The following is an 18,914-nucleotide window of genomic DNA, read 5'->3' on the forward strand; positions in this document are numbered from 1 at the left end:
TCTCTGGAGCTATAACATACCCACTGCATGACATATTCCAAATGCATATCGAGAATCCGTATAAATTGTTGCCCTTCTATCTTTGGCAATTATACATGCATGTTTTAAGGCTATGAGTTCCACGGCTTGAGCACTTAGATTTGAGGGCAGTGAAGCTGACCATACAGTGTTAAATTCTGTGACTACAGCAGCTCCAGTGTAGGGTATGCCATCCCTCATAAAAGAAGAACCATCAGTAAATAAAAGTAGATCAGGATTCTCTAAAGGAGTATCCAGGAGATTATCTCAAGCCTTTTTAGCCATGGACACTAATGTTTCACAATTATGTAAAGGTTCTTCTGAAACTGGTAAATCAGGAAGGTGGCAGGATTAAGAGTTGTACAACATTTTAAAGTAATATTTTCATGCCCCAATTCCAGCTTCTATATTTCCCCCTCTTCCTCCTTTTCAGCTTCTTTTTATGTGTTGTCATTTCAAATTTGATTATAAGCTCTTTGAGGGCAGGACCTGTCTTTTTTTCACTTGTATCCTCATTGCTTAGCAAATGTCTATCACATAGTAGGCACTTAATTTTATTTAAATTTAAGTTTATTGAATTGAAATATAATTGTTTTTTCTGCTTTTTGTCTGGTTTCTCAAAAAAACTGCCTAGAGCAGGAGCAGATAGAATAGCTTGTTTTAAATTTGATAGAGCTAACTTGTGCTCTGGCTCTAATTTAAGTGGTTCAGGATTGAAGGGAGTAGTGTCTTACAGGCACCAAGTTTCCTTCATTATTGAAAGTAGGTACTTCCCCTAAAGGAAATAGGCTTTGTGCTGCATTATCTTGAGTTCCTATCTCTGATTAGTGGCTGGGAGGATGTGGGCTGAAGTATCAGCAGCAGCTGGGACAGTCTGTGGGAAGGACTGAGGGGTGGAGTGGATGGGCTGAGGATGAGGCAGGACGGGTTGAGTGGAGTGTCAGGATCACCCCCAAGAAGGGATGAGGAGGAGGAGGAAGTATAGGGAAATAAGTTTCCCTTTTGTTGGAACTTCCTTCTCATACATTTTTTCCTTTTTAAAAAAATGGCCATTTCTTTAAATGAGCCAGCAGTTGCTCTTGGCCCTCCTCTATACGCTCTATTTTCCTCTCTATATACTCTATACTCCCCTCCAATTTACTCAGTCTCAAGTTAGTGGCATCCAGCTTCCCTGATAGTTTCTTTTGGGAGAAGTAAAGATAAACCATTCCCCCTATCATCATAAGTATCACACTTACATACAGTGCAAAAAATATCCCTTGAAATGTACTTTGTGGGAATACTGTCCAGAAAAAAAAAGTCACTCCTATAAGTTTGATCCAGTTTTTGAAAGTCTGAATTCTTTTCATTAAGTCATTAAAGGGTTGAAACCACATTTTGTTCCAGAAAATTGATAATTCTACCTATTGCTTACTCTTATCAGTAGATGCCACTAAAGAGTAGGTACTTCCTTCCTAAGGGTTGGGCTAAAGTTCTATTGTTTTTGGATTAAGATTTACAAAGACTATAGCCTGAGGCTAAATTCTAAAGATTAGGTTCTTTGAGGGTAGACAGGGTTTTTAGCCTGAGGCAGTTGGGAGTGTCTTTCAAAGGCTAAGTTTGGTTTGGGGAGGCTCTTTTCAGTTGTAAAAGTCTGAAGGATTTCTTTTTTAAAACTATGTGTCCCTTCTACTCTGGGGAAAAGGGCTGTTTAAATTCTAACCAGGGTTAGTTTCTACCTAAGACTTTAAAACTAGAGCCACGTGTAATTTTGAAATAAAATAGAAAACAAGGCTAAGGCCTAAAAATTTGCTCACCCTAAAAAAAAAACAAAACAAACAAACAAAAAAACCCTACTAATATGCTGAGTCAGGGCTTTTAAAAATCTTATTCAGGTGTGTCCCAGGTGAAACTAAAGGTCAGCTAATTGGGTTATTTATTCCCTAAGGCAAGGAAACAACCTCCCAGCTGAATTTTTTTAGGGCCCCTTTTGATCTCACCAGTCTGGCAGCTTTATCTCAATTGCAGTTCCAAAGCAAGGTGTGAGAAGGCTGACTTAAGGGATAGTTATAAAGTAAAGAAGAATTCAAGAAAATTTCAGAAGATTGAGGAAGTTTGAGACCGAAACGTGGTTGTCAATAATGTAAGAGGGATATTTTAGATATTTTTTTTTAGGTATATATATTTAAAGTGTGGCTGCCAGGAATCAACAATTCAGATTGATTCTGTAATTAAATTAGACCCAAGTCAGCATGGGTTAAGGTAGTTTATTTACAATTAGGAAGGTAAAAGGTAAGGAAATAAAAGTGAGGGAGAGGCTAACAGAGAGAGGGTTAAAAGACTAATTAAACTAGGTTACAAGCCACAAGACCTTAGAAATCAGAGAGGCTATAAACCTACTTAAGGCAGAGTTTGGAAATGCCAAGGTAGGCCAAGGAAATCAGCCTAACTTACCCACGTGACAATTCAGAGTAGAAGCATTCTGAAGTCTCAGCCAATAGCACCAAGTCCAAAGACCAAAGTCCAGAGTCTGGAACTCTGGAACTCCTGAACTAACTTTACCAGGTTGTAACCCACGTATTTAAAGAGATAGCATCTCTCGTCATTTCCTGTGGGCCACCTCTAATTCAAGTGGGCCAATGACAACCTCTACACTGATTTGGACTGCCCAAAGGGCAGTCCCTTGTTCTTGATTTGATACTTATTGTCACATGTGATCAACTATCTCCACTCCCCTTTTGAGGGAGGTGGGGATGATATAATCTAGATGCCTAGGATAAGTAGATTTTTGACTATGAATAGGCTAGAGTTAATTTCATTTACATAATAACCAGGGACAGTACTCTGACTCAGTAAAGGGAATATGGTACTGGAGGAACTCCAAGGAGATCACTGTCATTGAAACTCAGAATATGTGGTAGGACACTTTTCATCACAGGTATAAAAAGACTGGAAAGGTACAAAGGGCCCAGGTTATGAAGGATTTGGGATCTCATATTTGAACCTGAAGGTAATAGGGAATCAGTTGCTGGAGTTTATTGAATTAGGGATAATATGGTCAGACCCACATTTAAAAAGTTCAGTTTGACAGCTAAGTGGATGATATGTTGGAGTGAAGAGAGATTAGTCAGGAAGACTAAGCAATAGGCTACTTCAATAGTCCAGGTATGAGGTGATGAGGGCCCTGCATCAGAGTGGTGGGAGTGTCAAGGGACTGTGTCAAGGGAAAAGAGGACATATATGAGAGATGTTATGAAGTTGTAAATGACAGGTCTCTTTCACTAATTGGCTATGGGAGATTTTAAAAAAGAGTGAGGAGTGGAGAATGCATTTAAGTTGTGGCTCTGAGTAACTGGGAAGATGGTGATACCTTTATCAATAATCTTGAATTGTATGAACCATAAACATCTTAAATTTTAAAATATCCAAGATGAAATTTATTCCTTCCACTCCCTCCAAAAAACTCATAGCAACACAGCTCCCACAAAACAGATACAAAGGAAAAATTTTGTAAGCGAAACTTCTCCTCTCTCCAACTCTAGGTGATTCTGAGGGCAATATCTTTGGAGCTCTTGACCAACAAAGTCCATTGTCTCCAACAAATCAGGAAACCAGTCAGCTGAAGCATTCTCTTAGCTCCCTGTACTTCAGTGATAGCTCCAATGGAACAACTCTTCAGTCCCTCTTTTATTTTCACTTTTTTCTCAAGTGTCTCTTCTGCTTGCCCCTGATCTGTCACTCTCAGATGTTGTTTGCATAAATGAAAGCTTCCTGAATCTGTGACTCAGGCCGATGATGCTTCCTAAATTTCTTCTATCAAATCGACAATCCTATTTTAATCATACCCAAGCCTCAAATATATTTATATGATTTGTCATTTGCTACTGGAATTGTTAGAAGAATTTCCACCCAGGAAAGTTTTCCCTTTGAGGAAGGGACAATGCCAAGTCAAGCCCAGGGGCCCAAATCCTTGTTGTGAGAGCTCTATGTAACTTGAAAAACTCAATTTAGACCAATTTTTTAAAATAATTTTTTATTTTTAGAAAAATTTTCCATGGTTACATAACTCATGTTTTTACTTTCCCCTTCACCCCCTCAACCTCCCGCCCCCCTCTGCTATAGCTAATTCCCATTTCCACTGTGATCAGTCAAGACAATTCTGAGGGATTTATGGAAAGGAACACTACCCACATTCAGAGGAAGAACTACAGGAGTAGAAACACAGAAGAAAAACATCTGCTTGGACACTTGGGTTGATGAGGACATGATTGGGGATGTAGACCTGAAAAGACCACACCCATGTAACTAGCAATAATGTGTAAATAAGTCTTGATAGACCAAGTTTTTCTTCAAAATGGAAGCCAGTTTTCTTTGTCTTCTCTCTTATTTCTGTTGTGGACTGAAAAAGACCCTGTAGGGCTAAGGTCAAGCAAACACAAATATCTGGTAAACTTTGTAAAATGCTTATTATGTTGACTTTTGAGAGGAACACTGTGAAATGTTCCTTGTTCTGTAGATCTGCAAAACTTTGCACTTGGAGATAATTGTGATTTTCATCTGTACATGTAGGTTTTAAATATAGTATAACATTGGCTATTTTGAGACCTTACTGTATGGCACTGGAGAAGCAAGTGAAAAGGGCATTAATTATGTCTCCCCAGGGACCACAGAAAAGTGTTTTGAAATTGGGACAAGGACTGTATTAAAAAAATTTTTTTTTAATGTGTCCCCCTCTGTATTTACTGGGTAGAGCAAATTTCAAGTGGAGAAATGTGCAACCCAGGCATGTCTAGGTATGCCCAATTCACCTTTTAAGAAGATATCCTTGAGGGGCCTTTGGAGTATGTCCAGTTTTCCTAATGTGGAGGACTCTGGTTCCTATATCCTTTTGATTAGGTAACTGGTCTTTGAAATTGAAGAGACAAAACTATTCCCTCTCTCTTCTCCCTCTAATATTTTTCCATCCTCTTTTCTTAGTCACTCTTCTCTGCTGTGTCAAAAAGGTAAAGATCCCAGTTGACCCATAGAATGGCCACCATAAACTTGTCAACTTGGAATCTAGAAACCCCAATCATGAGATCTTGAGAACCCCAAGTTTGTAGCAGGACTTTACACTTGACCTTGTCACATGAGAATTTCTCCCAGAGGGTAGTCCCAACTTCACAAGTTTCAGACTAACAATAAGCCTTAAAGTATTTTAGGTGGAGCTAGCAATCTTAATCAGGTGTGAAGTACTCTTCTTTTTGTCCTAGTAGTTTCTCCCTTTGTGTCAAAGTCCATTCTAAGGTAGCCCTGTCCTGGGCTGGATCTTTCCCTTTTGTGTCCATAGTAAAGCATCAGTCTCTCCCTGATAATCCTGTCTAGAACTCCTCATTTTCTCTGTAGCCATTATAAAGCCAATCCACTATACTCCTGTCCTCAGTTCCCCAAGAGGTATATAAGTTCCCCGAATTCTACTTTTCTTTGGAGCTATCCATCTAGCACAGTTGGCTCCCCAGGGTCAGTAGCCAGAGTGGCCAGAGTCTCAGGCTCTGTGTGGATTTTGAGGGTGCAATTCTTTGTGGAGACCTGAGGAAATTGTGCTGAACTCTTCTCCTGATTAAAGAAGTGGTTTTTCTGACTTATTTAATAGTTCTGTGTTTTTTCCAGTTTAACAAACTGAACATGTAAGAAGATTTGTCTTTCCCTACTCTCTCTTACCTTCGAAACCTGGTGGACGGTTGTTGTTTCTGCATTGTTTGTCCTCTTGGGCCAGAGAATCCTCATGGGATAGGGAAGTTGAGCCATGGTGACCTTGGAGCCAAGATTGCAGATAGAGTGGTGTAGCCAGCCAGTCTGGCATGGAAGCTCTGAGAAAAGCAGGGTGCCTGGAATTTGAGACCCAGGGTCAGTTTGGACTTACAATTGGGATTGTGTACTATATGAGAAATGAGCTAAAATATGAACCTAATCCCTTTTTTCAATTTAATAAACTTTTATCAAGTGTCTTGATTTATAAATAAGAAAAAGAAAGATAGTTCTTGCCCTCAAGGAGCTTGAATGAGAGAAGAAAATGCACAAAAAGAAGTTGCAAAATGGCAGGGTGAGGAATGGACAGCAGGGGCTACCTGGCGCAGGGGTATCTTGTTCCTATTCCATGGAGTTCAAACCTAGCAGAACTGCAAATGGAAAAGTCAAAAGTAGCTGAAAAGTCCAGATCCCCACCCTCTCCTTTGAGAGGACTTTAGTACACTACCCTCTAGTCCTTCTATCAGAAGGGAGTGGAGGTTGAGGAAGCTGGATTAAACAGCATGTTGATGATATTTCTAAGGTTCAGCTTATCCTCAGAGGGCCTCTTATTTTGTGTAGTTCAAAGCAAATAGAACTGCAGATGGAAAAATGGAGAGCCCTTCTCTTCACCAGCAACTGAAATGGTATAGTTGGGCAGTATGGGAGGTGAGGATTATTCCTTCCAAGTATTCAGGGAGTTTGTACCTTTTGAAGTAAATATTTCTGTGTAAAAACTTATCTGATTGTCTGTGGTTAATGAAGCCAGAGTGCAAGGGACTAAACTCTACAATTGAAGGAATACCATTTATTGGTAAGGGTTACAGTGAATAACAGAGAGCCTAGATCCCCCGATCTCCTTAAAGATATTAATGAACTCCTTGGGCTTCTTCATGTCATATAATTACTCTTCAACTTTGTAAAGCACAACATAAATTTCAGCTATTGGCATTACTGATGAGGCTTATTTGCCTTTGCTAAAAAAGGACAGTTATGCTATATCTGACTATTATCTTCATCTGTTTCTAAGGTCTCTTTAGACCAGTTGGTATAGGGTTTTGGTTTGGTTCAAGTCATAGAAAAGGTTCACTTTTCTGAATCTCAACTCCCTAAGTGCTATAAAAATTTACATCCACAGGACTTTCTTTTAAATTTTGGGAGGAAAGCAAACTTGGTAAATTGTAGGTCAAATGCAACTGCTTAGTGGAAATTATGAGCAGTTTTAAAATAGGATATTGTAACAACTTGTGTTAACTGCTGCCAATGGTTTTGCTTAATTCTTCACTTAAGGTTTTATGGATAAAAATATAACAATACTCTCAGACATATCCAACAGGGTATAAAATAAAACTGAGACATTTTGCCAGCTTTCTAAACATTTGTGCTGCTAGATTTTGGGCTAGTTGGAAGAAACAAGACAGCCTGTTAGGTATCCGAATATAGAGTATATTGGAATTACACCATATGCTGTTCTGAAGAAACATCTGACGTAGTTAAGAACATGCTTTTGATTTTTTAGTTGACTTCTGTGTAGATGTGTGATTTCTTGATTTTTTTCATTCTTATCACACTTTTGATGCAATCAACACTCATGTTCTCTCCCTTTCTTCAATTCCTAGGAGAAAATACAATTAATCACCAGGGAAATCTTTTGGGGGGGTAACAACATTTTTTATAGTATAGGTTTCTCCTTTATCCTGATACTGTTTTTCTTCTATTTTTAAAGAGTAAAACAATGAGGTGGTTCAGTGGGAATCTACTTCTCTACATATTCCATAATGTTCAGTGGCTTAATTGGACAGTCTTAGTTTTGAAGGTTTTTGAAAAACAAAACTGATACCTCTTTTGTTTTTCCTAGAAATCTAGCTTTTTTATAATAGCAGTTATGGAATTAGCTCAATCATAGGATCATAGCATTTAAAGTGGAAGGGATGTTAGAAATCATCTAATATAGCCCTTTCATTTTACAGATGAGAAAACCAAGCCCAGAGAGTTGAAAGTAAAAGGTTAAAGATTTTGTAGATGAGTAGCAGAAGTTGAATTTGAACTTAGGCTTTGCAACTCCAGATCCATTGTTTTTTTTCTACTATCTGACATGAATAACTAAAGAACTAATGTGATTGAAAACTATTTTGCTAGGACAGATAGCTGATTAAAGACATTATATATAATTTATTCTAGCACTTCACTTCATATATGAAAGAAATAAGGCTCCCCAAAACTTAAGTAACTTGCCCAAGGTCACACAGCTAAATTTTTTTTTTATTGAATTGTATAAGGCTGGGTATCTGGAAAGAGAAATGGGGTAGTTAGATGGATGGTTCAGTAAATAAAACACTGGGCATAGAATCAGGAAGACCTAACCTCCTCTCTAGCCTCAGATACTCACTAGCTCTGTGACCTGGGCAAGTCTCCTAATTTTTGTTTGCCTTATTCCATCAGAAAAGGAAATGACAAGCTACTCTAGTATCTTTGCTAAGAAAACCCCATATAGGGGTTGAACATAACTGAGTTGGAAACAACTAAAGAGTTGGACACAACTGAAGAACAAAAATCTAGGGAGAGAAGAGGAAAGACATATATTGGAAAATCTAGGTGATATTAAAACAAAATATATCAGTAGAAGTTTTTAAAAAAAGAATAACATATTACTTCTCAAAATTGTCCCTAAAAATTCTAATTTCCCATTGCTTGGAAAATTTTAGTGAATTAGAAGGCAGTTATTTTAGATGTAGCACCTGTGTTGTGAGTGTTGCCATAGAGATATCAGACTCTAGAACTAGCTAGGGCAAGCTCTGAAGACTCATTCTCCAAATTTACCAATTTTAGTGACATAGAACTTACTGAGGAAGAGAATTCTGGAAGAAAGGAGGCTCCTCTATCTAGTAGGTTCCTTCAGGGAGCAGACCCACTAAGGCTCATGTGTCTTATTGTGGACAATGGTGACCAAAAGCTGAATAGTGAACCTTATTCATCTGAGAACAGGTATGGCATGCAGATGAGACTGAAAAGCAGGAGCAGCCAGAGGAAGCTTTGTACCACTGCTTGGTATCTTAAAAAAGACTTCATTAAGAACTAAGCTAGGTTAGTTATAACATATACATAAGGAACAGCTAGGTGCTCAGGGAATGAAGAGCCAGGCCTAAAGATGGGAGATCCTGGGGTCAAATCTAGCCTCAGACACTTCCTAGCTGTGTGACTCTGGGTAAGTCAATTAACCACAACTGCTAGTTCTTACTGCTCTTTTGTCTTGGAACCAGTACTTAGTATTGATTCTAAGACAGAAGGTAAGGGTTAAAAAAAAAAAGCTAAGGGGAAGAATATGATACTGTTCCCCATTGAGGGCTATATAAAAAGTGGATATTTTTTTTGTGTTTTTATTTTAAAGGTTTATTCCTTAATTGCTTGTCATGATCACAATAAATAACACTTAAGGTTTGCAAAATGTATTACATATATCAATCCAGTTGATACTTATAACAACCTATAAAGTACCTACTATCATTGTTCCCATTTCACAGATGAGGAAACTGACAGAGTTCAGTGATTTGCCCTTATTCATGTAACTAGCAAGTGTCTGAAGCAGGATCTGAGCCCAAATCTTCCTGACACCAAGGGTTATATCCACTATACCAACTCTATGACATTATTGTTATTATTTGCTCATCTGTCCCTTAATAAAAATGAAAATCAAGACACTGCCAAGTCCTTGCCAGAAGCAATTAATAATGCTTTGGAGTAAAGATGAGGAGAGGGAGCTCTATTTGTCTTTAAAGAGTGATGTGTGTTTGTTCTCTAGTGGGAAACAGGGAAGAAGCCCCTTTCATTTCCCACCAGAGTTGGAGAAAATGAACTTACCAATTAAAAAAAAAAAAAAAACCTGACTAATCCAAGCGTCTGAGGAGAGAATAAGCCTCAGATTGCAAAGTGTTAGAAAACCAGTGCTGCCACCACTGGAGCACCACCTTAAATTTGAAGGATTGTCTAATATCTAAACCTAAACCTCACCAGACTTTGCCAGAGGGACTAGACAAATATCTATCAACTGGAAAACAAAAACAACCACACCAAAAAAAATTTAAAATCCCCAACAATCAACCTGCTCTCCAACACCTGCCACACATATGCCTTTCCAGTCTCCTTATATCTTATATATGACGAAGAGATTCAGTAACACAGGCTTCTTTGCTGTTCCTTTACAAGATAATGCATCTTCTACCTCTGACCATTTTCTCTGGCTGTTCTTTCCCTTTTCATCTCTGCTTCCTGATGGCCTTAGGTCTCACCTAAAATCCCATATTCTACAGGAAGCCTTTCCCAATTCCTCTCAATTCTAGTTCCTTTCCTGTAACTATTATTTTGTATCTATTCTGTATATAACTTGTTTGTACATAATTGTTCATTAGAACTGAACTCCTCTAGAGCAGATATTTTCTTTCTTTGTATCCCCAGTATGGCATTATATAAATGGCACACAGTAGGCAATTAATAAATATTTATTGACTGACCACTAATATCACCTGATACCTCACTACCACTCCAAAATCCTTTTATTCATCTCCTACTCTCTGCAATGATTGTTTCAAATCTTTTTTACTGTCCTCCTCATCAAACTCACTCTAATTCCCTTACTCTCAGAAAATCATCTTATTTCCTACTTTACTAAGAAAGTCTAAGTTATTCAGTATTAAAGTCCTTCAATTCCCTCCCCACTTCATACCTAAAAATTTCTGTATTTTCATCTGCTACTTCTTTCTTTCTAAAGAGTCATGTTTGCTGCTTGTACCAAAGATTACACTTGAACCCAAGTATCTAATCAATCTAGCTCTTATTCTATTATATCATGTTAACCTATTTCAACATGATGGTGAATGCCATTCTTGGTCTCTATAGTCCTTAGGAAGCTATTTTATTTTCAGATCAGTCATTAAATAGATTATTAAAAAGCTAAGGGACAAGGGGCAGGTAGGTGGCTCAGTGGATTGAGAGCCAAGCCTTGAGATAGAAGATCCCAAGTTCAAATCTGATCTCAGATACATCCTCTCTGTGTGACCCTGGGCAAGTCACTTAACTCTCACTGATTAGCCTTTACTGCTCTTCTGCCTTGGAACCAATACATAGTACTGATTCTAAGACAGAAGGTAAGGGTTTAAAAAAATAAATAAAAGTTTAGAGACTTAACTCACTAACTAAAGATAATAAAGTCTTTAAGAAGACATCTAAACTAGGAATGATATTTGAATAAGAATTATTTCTATGGTGCCCTCAACAAAACAACAAAAGGTCATTCATACACAATGAAAATATATATGGAAAGGAGGGTTTATAAATAAAAAATTCTAAATTTATATCTCTAAATGCTAACCTTGACTTTCTTAGTAAAATAGAAAATAAAGGGATCTTCTCAAGTAAGGGGAATAGAATGAAAGGATGACAAGGACAGTATAAAAAGTATGAAATAATCATTGTAAGAAGCCAGTAGGAGAGGAATAAAGCAGTGAGGATCCAGGTGACATTAGTGGTGAAGCAATAAATACTGATTTTTCAAGTCATGCCTACCCTGGATGATTTATTAAAGACTTAATTATTTTTGGTTTCTCACATGCACACATATGTGCATGTGTGCATGTGTATGTGTGTGTGTGTGTGTACTTCTCAAATAATTACTTTTATCTTTTGGCAGCAGAATAATCCTGATGTAAATAATTTCTGATGTAAGTGGCAAAATGATTAACTACTATTCATACCTATTCAATTGCACTTAAAAAGCTTTTAGAAACTTATTGCTTCTGTTGATAGCTATTGCAATTCTCCAGAGAGGAAACTATACTTCCTGACTAAAAAGGATCCTGGAGTTAATGTTATCAGAATAATATTCCCATATATGTCTTCCCTTCCTCACCATGAGAACCTTTTATTTAACAGTAAAATACTAAATTTCAGAATTGGGAAAGACTCTAAAGTCTATCCAATCCAACCCATGCCATGTTTGAACAAAATTTCCTTCTGCAATATTCCAACAAAGGTCATCCATACACAATGAAAGTAAATGAATAGTTCTAAACTTATATTCTCAAATTCATCTTCCTAAAAGTGATGAAGTAAGCTCTTTTCCTTTGCTCTTTCTACAAATCATGAGACACTCCAGATATAACAAGTCTAACTTTAGGCTTCTAAGTTACTGAATAGTTGAGGCCATGTTTATTTCAAAGTAGTTTGAAGTCTTACAGATAATGAACTTAACAAATCATGCTGTATAAGTATTGGTTGAAGGAAGAGATGAGATATAGCTTGAAGAAAAGAAGATTTAGGAAGGATACAATAGTTGTCTTCAAATATTTGAAGGGTTGTCATGTGAAGGAGGAATCAGACTTGTAGGACCATGTGAAGAAGTTATAAAGGATGAATTTTGGTTTTACAGAAGGGAAAAAAAAAAGAACTTCCCTAGAAATTAGAGTAGCTCAAAAATGGGATGTGCTGTCTTGGGAGGTAGTAAGTTCTCAATTACTCATTAATAGTCTTTATATACAGATTGAATAAGGAATTTGAGAATTAAAGAAAAGGAATTCTTGTGCAGGGATGGGAGGATTGTATTTCCTACAAATATCCTCTCTGGCTCAGTTGATTTAGTCATGGGATGTAGTAGAAGGAAAGAGTGTTGATCTAGTAATAAGGTGTTAACTCCCAGTTATCCCTTTCCAAAATAACAAACAATTCTGAGTCAGAAAGGGCAACAAGACTGGGTGAGATTAAAGTTAGCCCATTGAAGCTATAAATAGCCAAGCCTTGAAGATTGAGTTGAGGAATTTTATAGTTCAACAATTTAAGTGAGTGTGTAAAACAGGATCTGACTTTGAAGAGGATTGCTAGAATGGTAAAGGGGTGGGGGGGAAATCTCTTTTCTCCCTTTCCCTCCTCCCAGCTCTATCAGTTTTGGCATCAAATAGCAGAGCTGCTTATGCAAAATGGGACTCTCTAGCCAACAGTTAGAAAGTCAGTTTGAGAGAAGGAGCAGAGACCCTCAGTCACTCTAAGGAAAAAGCAGCTCGGAGGAATGTAATCTCTGATAGCAAAGAAGCTGGCTATAAAACCAAGAGTACTAGCCCTGGTGATTAAGATTTGGATGCAGTACCAGAAGACTGAGTAGTCTTGACTACAAGTGTTCCATATGCATGTGCCCCTCTTTCTTTGTACTCTGTGTTCATTCTTCCCAGAAATGCTATTTGTATTTTGTGGAGACTACTCCCCATCCCTCAGGTTTTTTTGCAGGGATACACAATGTCTTGAGATGATGTATTTTAATATGCCTTTGCTAAGAGATAACTGTGTCAAAATGGTTAAATTTTAGTGGAAAGTATGATATTAGAGGCTTCTGAACTATGTTAGGGATATGAAAACCTTAGTTCTTCCTAGACTCTGAAGTAGTAACCACACTCTTGTGATCCAAAACATGAATGCAAGTACAAGTATAAGTTGAGCAAATAATATTGAAGGGTGATAAGTTACCTTTAGGTATATATATAGAACAAGATTTCTTCATGGTTCCTTCTAGTTCTGAAATTCTGTGGCAACCTATTGCTAATGACTTTAGATGAAACAGCAGATAGCAAGTGAATGATTTAAGCTTTTCCACCATTCCACCATTTTTATCATTTTAGATCATTTAGATTTTATCATTTAGAAAGCAGAAATTAGGAGGTACCTTAGAATTATGTAGTTTAAAATCATCATTTTGGGGAAACTAAGGTCCACAAAGCTTAAATGATTAACCCAGGATAGCTAGTGGCATAACCAAGACTAGAACCAGGTTTCCTAGTTTGTAATATAATCTTCTTTATTATAACACTGGTACTAAACTATTATAAACAAAAGAGGTTGAGCTATCCTAATCAGTTTCAATATAACCCTTCCTAAATACAGTATAGATATCACATCAGTTCCCATCTGAAAAAGAGCAGAGAATTGCCAGTTAGTTTTCTGTGTCTGGGACCGACACCAAGATCATGGTTTGATTACTTAACAGGAGTTTGGATTTTTTATTTCCTTTAGGAATGTTTCATTCCCCTCCCCCACCCCAATTACATGCAAAAACAATTCTGGGCATTTATTCTGTATCCTTTTGAGTTTCAATTCTTTCCTTCCCTCTCTCCCCTCCCCCTTTCCTGAGACAGTAAGCAATTTGATATTATGTGCTAGCATACAAAACATATTTCTGTATTTATCATGTTATAGAAGATGTAGATAAGAAAATGAAGAAAAGTAACTGAAAAGAAGGATGCTTCGATTTGCATTCAGACTCCATCAGTTTTTTCTCTTGAAGTGGATAGCATTTTTTATCATGAGCCTTTTGAGATTGTCTTGGATCATTGTATTGCAGAGAGTAGCTAATTCATTTACAATTCTTCATCAGACAGTATGCTATTACTGTGTACAATGTTCTCCTGGTTCTGTTCTCTTCACTCTGCATCAGTTCAAGTCATCTTTTCCAGGTTTTTCTGAAATTCTGCTCATCATTTCTTACAGCACAATAGTATTCCATTACAATCATGACAACCTATTAAACGATTCCCCAATAAATGAGCATCCTCTCAACTTCCAGTTCTTTGATATCACATGCACAATTCTAAAACCCTTTTGGGCATAGTTTCAAATTGCTCTCCAGAATGGATGGATCAGTTCACAACTTCAGCAAGAGTATATTAGTGGGGGCAGCTGGGTAGCTCAGTGGATTGAGAGCCAGGCCTAGAGATGGGAGGTCCTAGGTTCAAATCCGGCCTCAGACACTGCCCAGTTGTGTGATCCTGGGCAAGTCACTTGACCCCCATTGCCTACCCTTACCACTCTTCCACCTATAAGTCAATACACAGAAGTTAAGGGTTTAAAATAAAAAAAAAAAGGTAAAGAAAAATAAGAGTATATTAATATCTCAAATTCCCTACCTCCCCTCTAATATTTATTATTTTCTTTTTCTAATATATTAGCTGATCTGATAGGTGTGAAATGGTACCTCAGAGTTATTTTTGTTGCTATTTTAAACCCTTACTTTCTTAGTATCAATTCTAAGATAGAAGAGCAGCAAAAACTAGGCAATCAGGATTAAGTGACTTGCACAAGGTCAAATGGTAGAAAATGTCTGAGGCCAGATTTGAAACAAGACACTTCTGACTCCAGACTTAGTATTCTATCTGTTGTGCTATCAAACTGCCCCTTAGAATTGTTTTAATTTCTCTAAGCAATTGTGATTGGGAACATTTTTTCATGATTGTAAATAGCTTCACTTTCTTCATCTGAAATTGCCAGTTCATATCCTCTGACCATTTATCAATTGGGGAATTACTTGTATTATAAATATGACTGAGTTTTCTATATATTTGAGAAATGAAGCCTTTGCTAAAGATACTTGCTATAATTTTTTTCCCCAGTTTTTTGTTTTCCTTTTAATCTTTGAGGATGGATTCTTCTTGAAGGAGCCATTCATCTCCATGGTCTGTTAAAAAAAAAAAAGTGACAGATGGTCTCTGGTTCTTTTGGACTTTACTTCTGTCTGTTCAGTTCTTCTGTGTTCATAACAGACCATCATTATTCATGTCCATCTTACATTGTGTGGCTCTGGGGTGACAATGGGGCTGGAAATATGGAAATGTGTGCACTTTCACAGTTCCTTCCTTCAAGAACCAGTGATGATTGCCTTGGTCAGGGTTACATATGTTTTCCCATAGATATCTGAGCATATGTGAGATATGAGAGATTCTAGAAGTGGACTTTTCCATTCCAAGAGACTTTTCCAAGACTCTTAACATTCCATCCCTACACACTGTAGAAGATGTGTTCATCTATAAGGTCCAAGAAATTCATGAACAATGTTTGTGAACTCCAATCTACTGTGCAGAGGAAGGATGTTTTCAAATTTGCTTGCCAATGTCATTTCAAGATTTTAACTCTGTAGTCAAAGACAGGAGATTTATTTTGGCAACTCCAACTTTGGACAAGAATAATCTTGGAGACTGTCTCAGACAGTTAAATCCAGTGGGCAATTCTCTGATATTTTTTTTATTTTTATTTTTTTAGAAAATTTTTTCCATGGTTACATGATTCATGTTCTTGCTCTCTCTCCCCCCACCCCCACAACCCCCAGTAGCCAGCACGAAATTTCCACTAGTTTCTTCCAGTGTCATCGATTAAGACCTATTTCCATATTATTGATAATTGTTCTAGGGTGGTCATTAAGAGCCTATATCCAAATCATGTCCGCATCAAACCATGTGTTCAAGCAGTTGTTTTTCTTCTGTGCTTCCACTCCTGTAGTTCTTCCTCTGAATGTGGGTAGCGTTCTTTTCCATAAATCCCTCAGAATTGTCCTGGGTCATTGCATTGCTGCCAGTACAGAAGTCCATTACATTTGATTTTACCACGGTGTATCAGTCTCTGTGTATAAAGTTCTCCTCGTTCTGTTCCTTTCACTCTGCATCAATTCCTGGAAGTCATTCCAGTTCACATGGAATTCCTCCAATTTATTATTCCTTTGAGCACAATATTATTCCATCACAAGCAGTACAAAAAAATCAAGCCATTCTCCAATCGATAAATGGCAAGGGACATGAATAGGCAATTTTCAGATAAAGAAATCAAAAATATCAATAAGCACATGAGAAAGTGTTCTAAATCTCTAATAATTAGAGAAATGAAAATCAAAACAACTCTGAGGTATCACCTCACACTCAGCAGATTGGCTAAAATGACAACAGGGGAGAGTAATGAATGTTGGAGGGGATGTGGCAAAACTGGAACATTAATGCATTGCTGGTGGAGTTGTGAATTGATCCAACCATTCTGGATGGCAATTTGGAACTATGCCCAAAGAGCGCTAAAAGAATGCCTGCCCTTTGATCCAGCTATACCATTGCTGGGTTTGTACCCCAAAGAGATCGTAGGGGAAAATACATGTACAAAAATATTTATAGCTGCACGCTTTGTGGTGGCAAAACACTGGAAAACGAGGGTATGCCCATCAATTGGGGAATGGCTGAACAAATTGTGGTATATGCCGATAATCTCTACTCTTTTTAGATGGGCATTGATGTGCATATCTATAAAGAGTATAGGGAAAGTTATATTACAATTAATCAGGATACATGGACTTCCTTTATTTTTATGCAAATGATGTAACTTTGAGTGGTCTCAAATTAAAATTTTACAAAATTTAAGAGTTTTGTTCTCAGACCTAGAGAAAGAAGTTCTAACTGTAGTTTGCCAAAAAGTATCTTTCTTGGAGAACAAAATCATAATGTCTAGAGTTGGGTGTTGAGGCATTGTGCAAGAGTTCTGGGCCACATTACTCTAAAACATCATAGTAAATCAATCAGTATAGAAAGGAATAATCATCAAAGACTTAGGAGGATTGTGTTGGACTAAGGGAAAAAGATCACTGGAATGTCAAAGGGAACTAAAAGCTCTGAGATAATAACACTTTGGAGCCTGGCTTCCAGGATCAGACCATGTAAACTTAGAATCTTTTAGGGTGTTCTAGGCCAACAGGTTATATTATGTTGAGTCAAAGCTCTCAAACCCAAACTTCAAGAATAAAAAGATAAATATCACTTGATTTTGTGACTTAGAAAAAAGTAATGAAGCTCAATTAATCAGCCAATAAACATTTACTGAGCCCTTAATATATTGTCAAGCATTATGCTAAGTGCTGATGATAAAATGAAAAACAAATATGAGACCTCATTAGATCCAATGAAAGGAGTTCACATTCTATGTGGGAGACAACATACAAATAACTATGAACATACAAGATTTATCAGTGAGGCAACATAAATGTGAGGTTATTTCAGCAGGAAGACATTAGTGTTGGGGGAAAAGGGGGAAGGGTGAGATACAGTAATAAAAAAACCTGCCATGGAAGGCGGGATTCGAGCTGGGTTTTGGAGAGGTAAAAAGAAGGGAGAATTCTAGACATGACATGGGAACAATTATTCAAAAGACAGCTAATGAGTTTGGAGATGGAGAATTGTGTGTAAAGAAATGCAATTATACCAGTGTTTCTGGATCATATACATAGAGGCGAATAAGTAAGAAACCTGAAAAAAAGTAGAACCTGGCAAGGCTGTGAAGAATTTTAAACACCAAACAGAGCATTTTATATTGGTCTAAGAGAAAGTAAGAAAACAATGGAGTTTATTGAGAAGAGTGGTATGACTAGGCCTGAACATCAGGAAAATTATTTTGGCAGCTGAGGGGAGGATAGAGTAGAGTAGAAAAAGTCTAAGGCTGAAAGACAAACTAGAAAGTTAAGTATAGTAGTCCAGACATAAGGTGATGAGTCCTAACCCTGAATGGTGGCTATGAGTTGAAGAGAAGACATATACCAGAGATGTTGATTAGGTAGAAACAAAAAGGCTTAACAAAAGATTGGATCTGTGGGGTGAGCCAAGGCAAAGAGAGAAGAGGAAGAGAAAGATATATTTTCTTTCTATACTTATTCAATGAGTTCTTAATTTATTAGGTTATTGGTCTTTATTGCTTGCTTTTGCCTGAGCTATGAATTGTGGAAGCACTTCTCTGTATTCGTTTATTCTCTGTACTGAGAGAAAGTATAAATAAATAAGTAAATAAATAATTTGGATAAACTGTCTAATGTTGAAAGCTAGCATATTAAATGAACTTACAGCTTAGAGACCTATTTTTTTAATGGCTTTTCCAGTGGATGTGAAAGATATTTGTTAAAACGAAAATTAAATTTTGCTATTGTATAGTTTTCTTTCATGTTGTTTTTTTAAAGACTTAAAATAATGTAGACCCAAAAATATAATGAAGGTATGTCTTCAGTTCAATATATTTTTGATTCTGGTAAAAAAATGTTCTTTGAATAACATCCTTTTATGATTTTTAAGCATAACTTGGGAAATTAATGAGTATGTACTTTACATAAAATATTAAATTAAAAGTTATATCCATAAATCTGCTTAAGGAATCAGATTCACTGCAAAATGTTTTTTTTAGTATAAATTCACATTTTTCCATCTGGTGACATCTTATAACAGATTGTATATTCTTACAACCTGATTTCTTTCCTTTCAGATGCATATAGCATATAATAGTATTATTGGTATCTTTTGAACTGGGAGAAATTTTATTTGAATTATTAG

This window comes from Gracilinanus agilis, chromosome 1, assembly GCF_016433145.1.
Source record: "Gracilinanus agilis isolate LMUSP501 chromosome 1, AgileGrace, whole genome shotgun sequence".
Lineage (NCBI taxonomy): Eukaryota > Metazoa > Chordata > Mammalia > Didelphimorphia > Didelphidae > Gracilinanus > Gracilinanus agilis.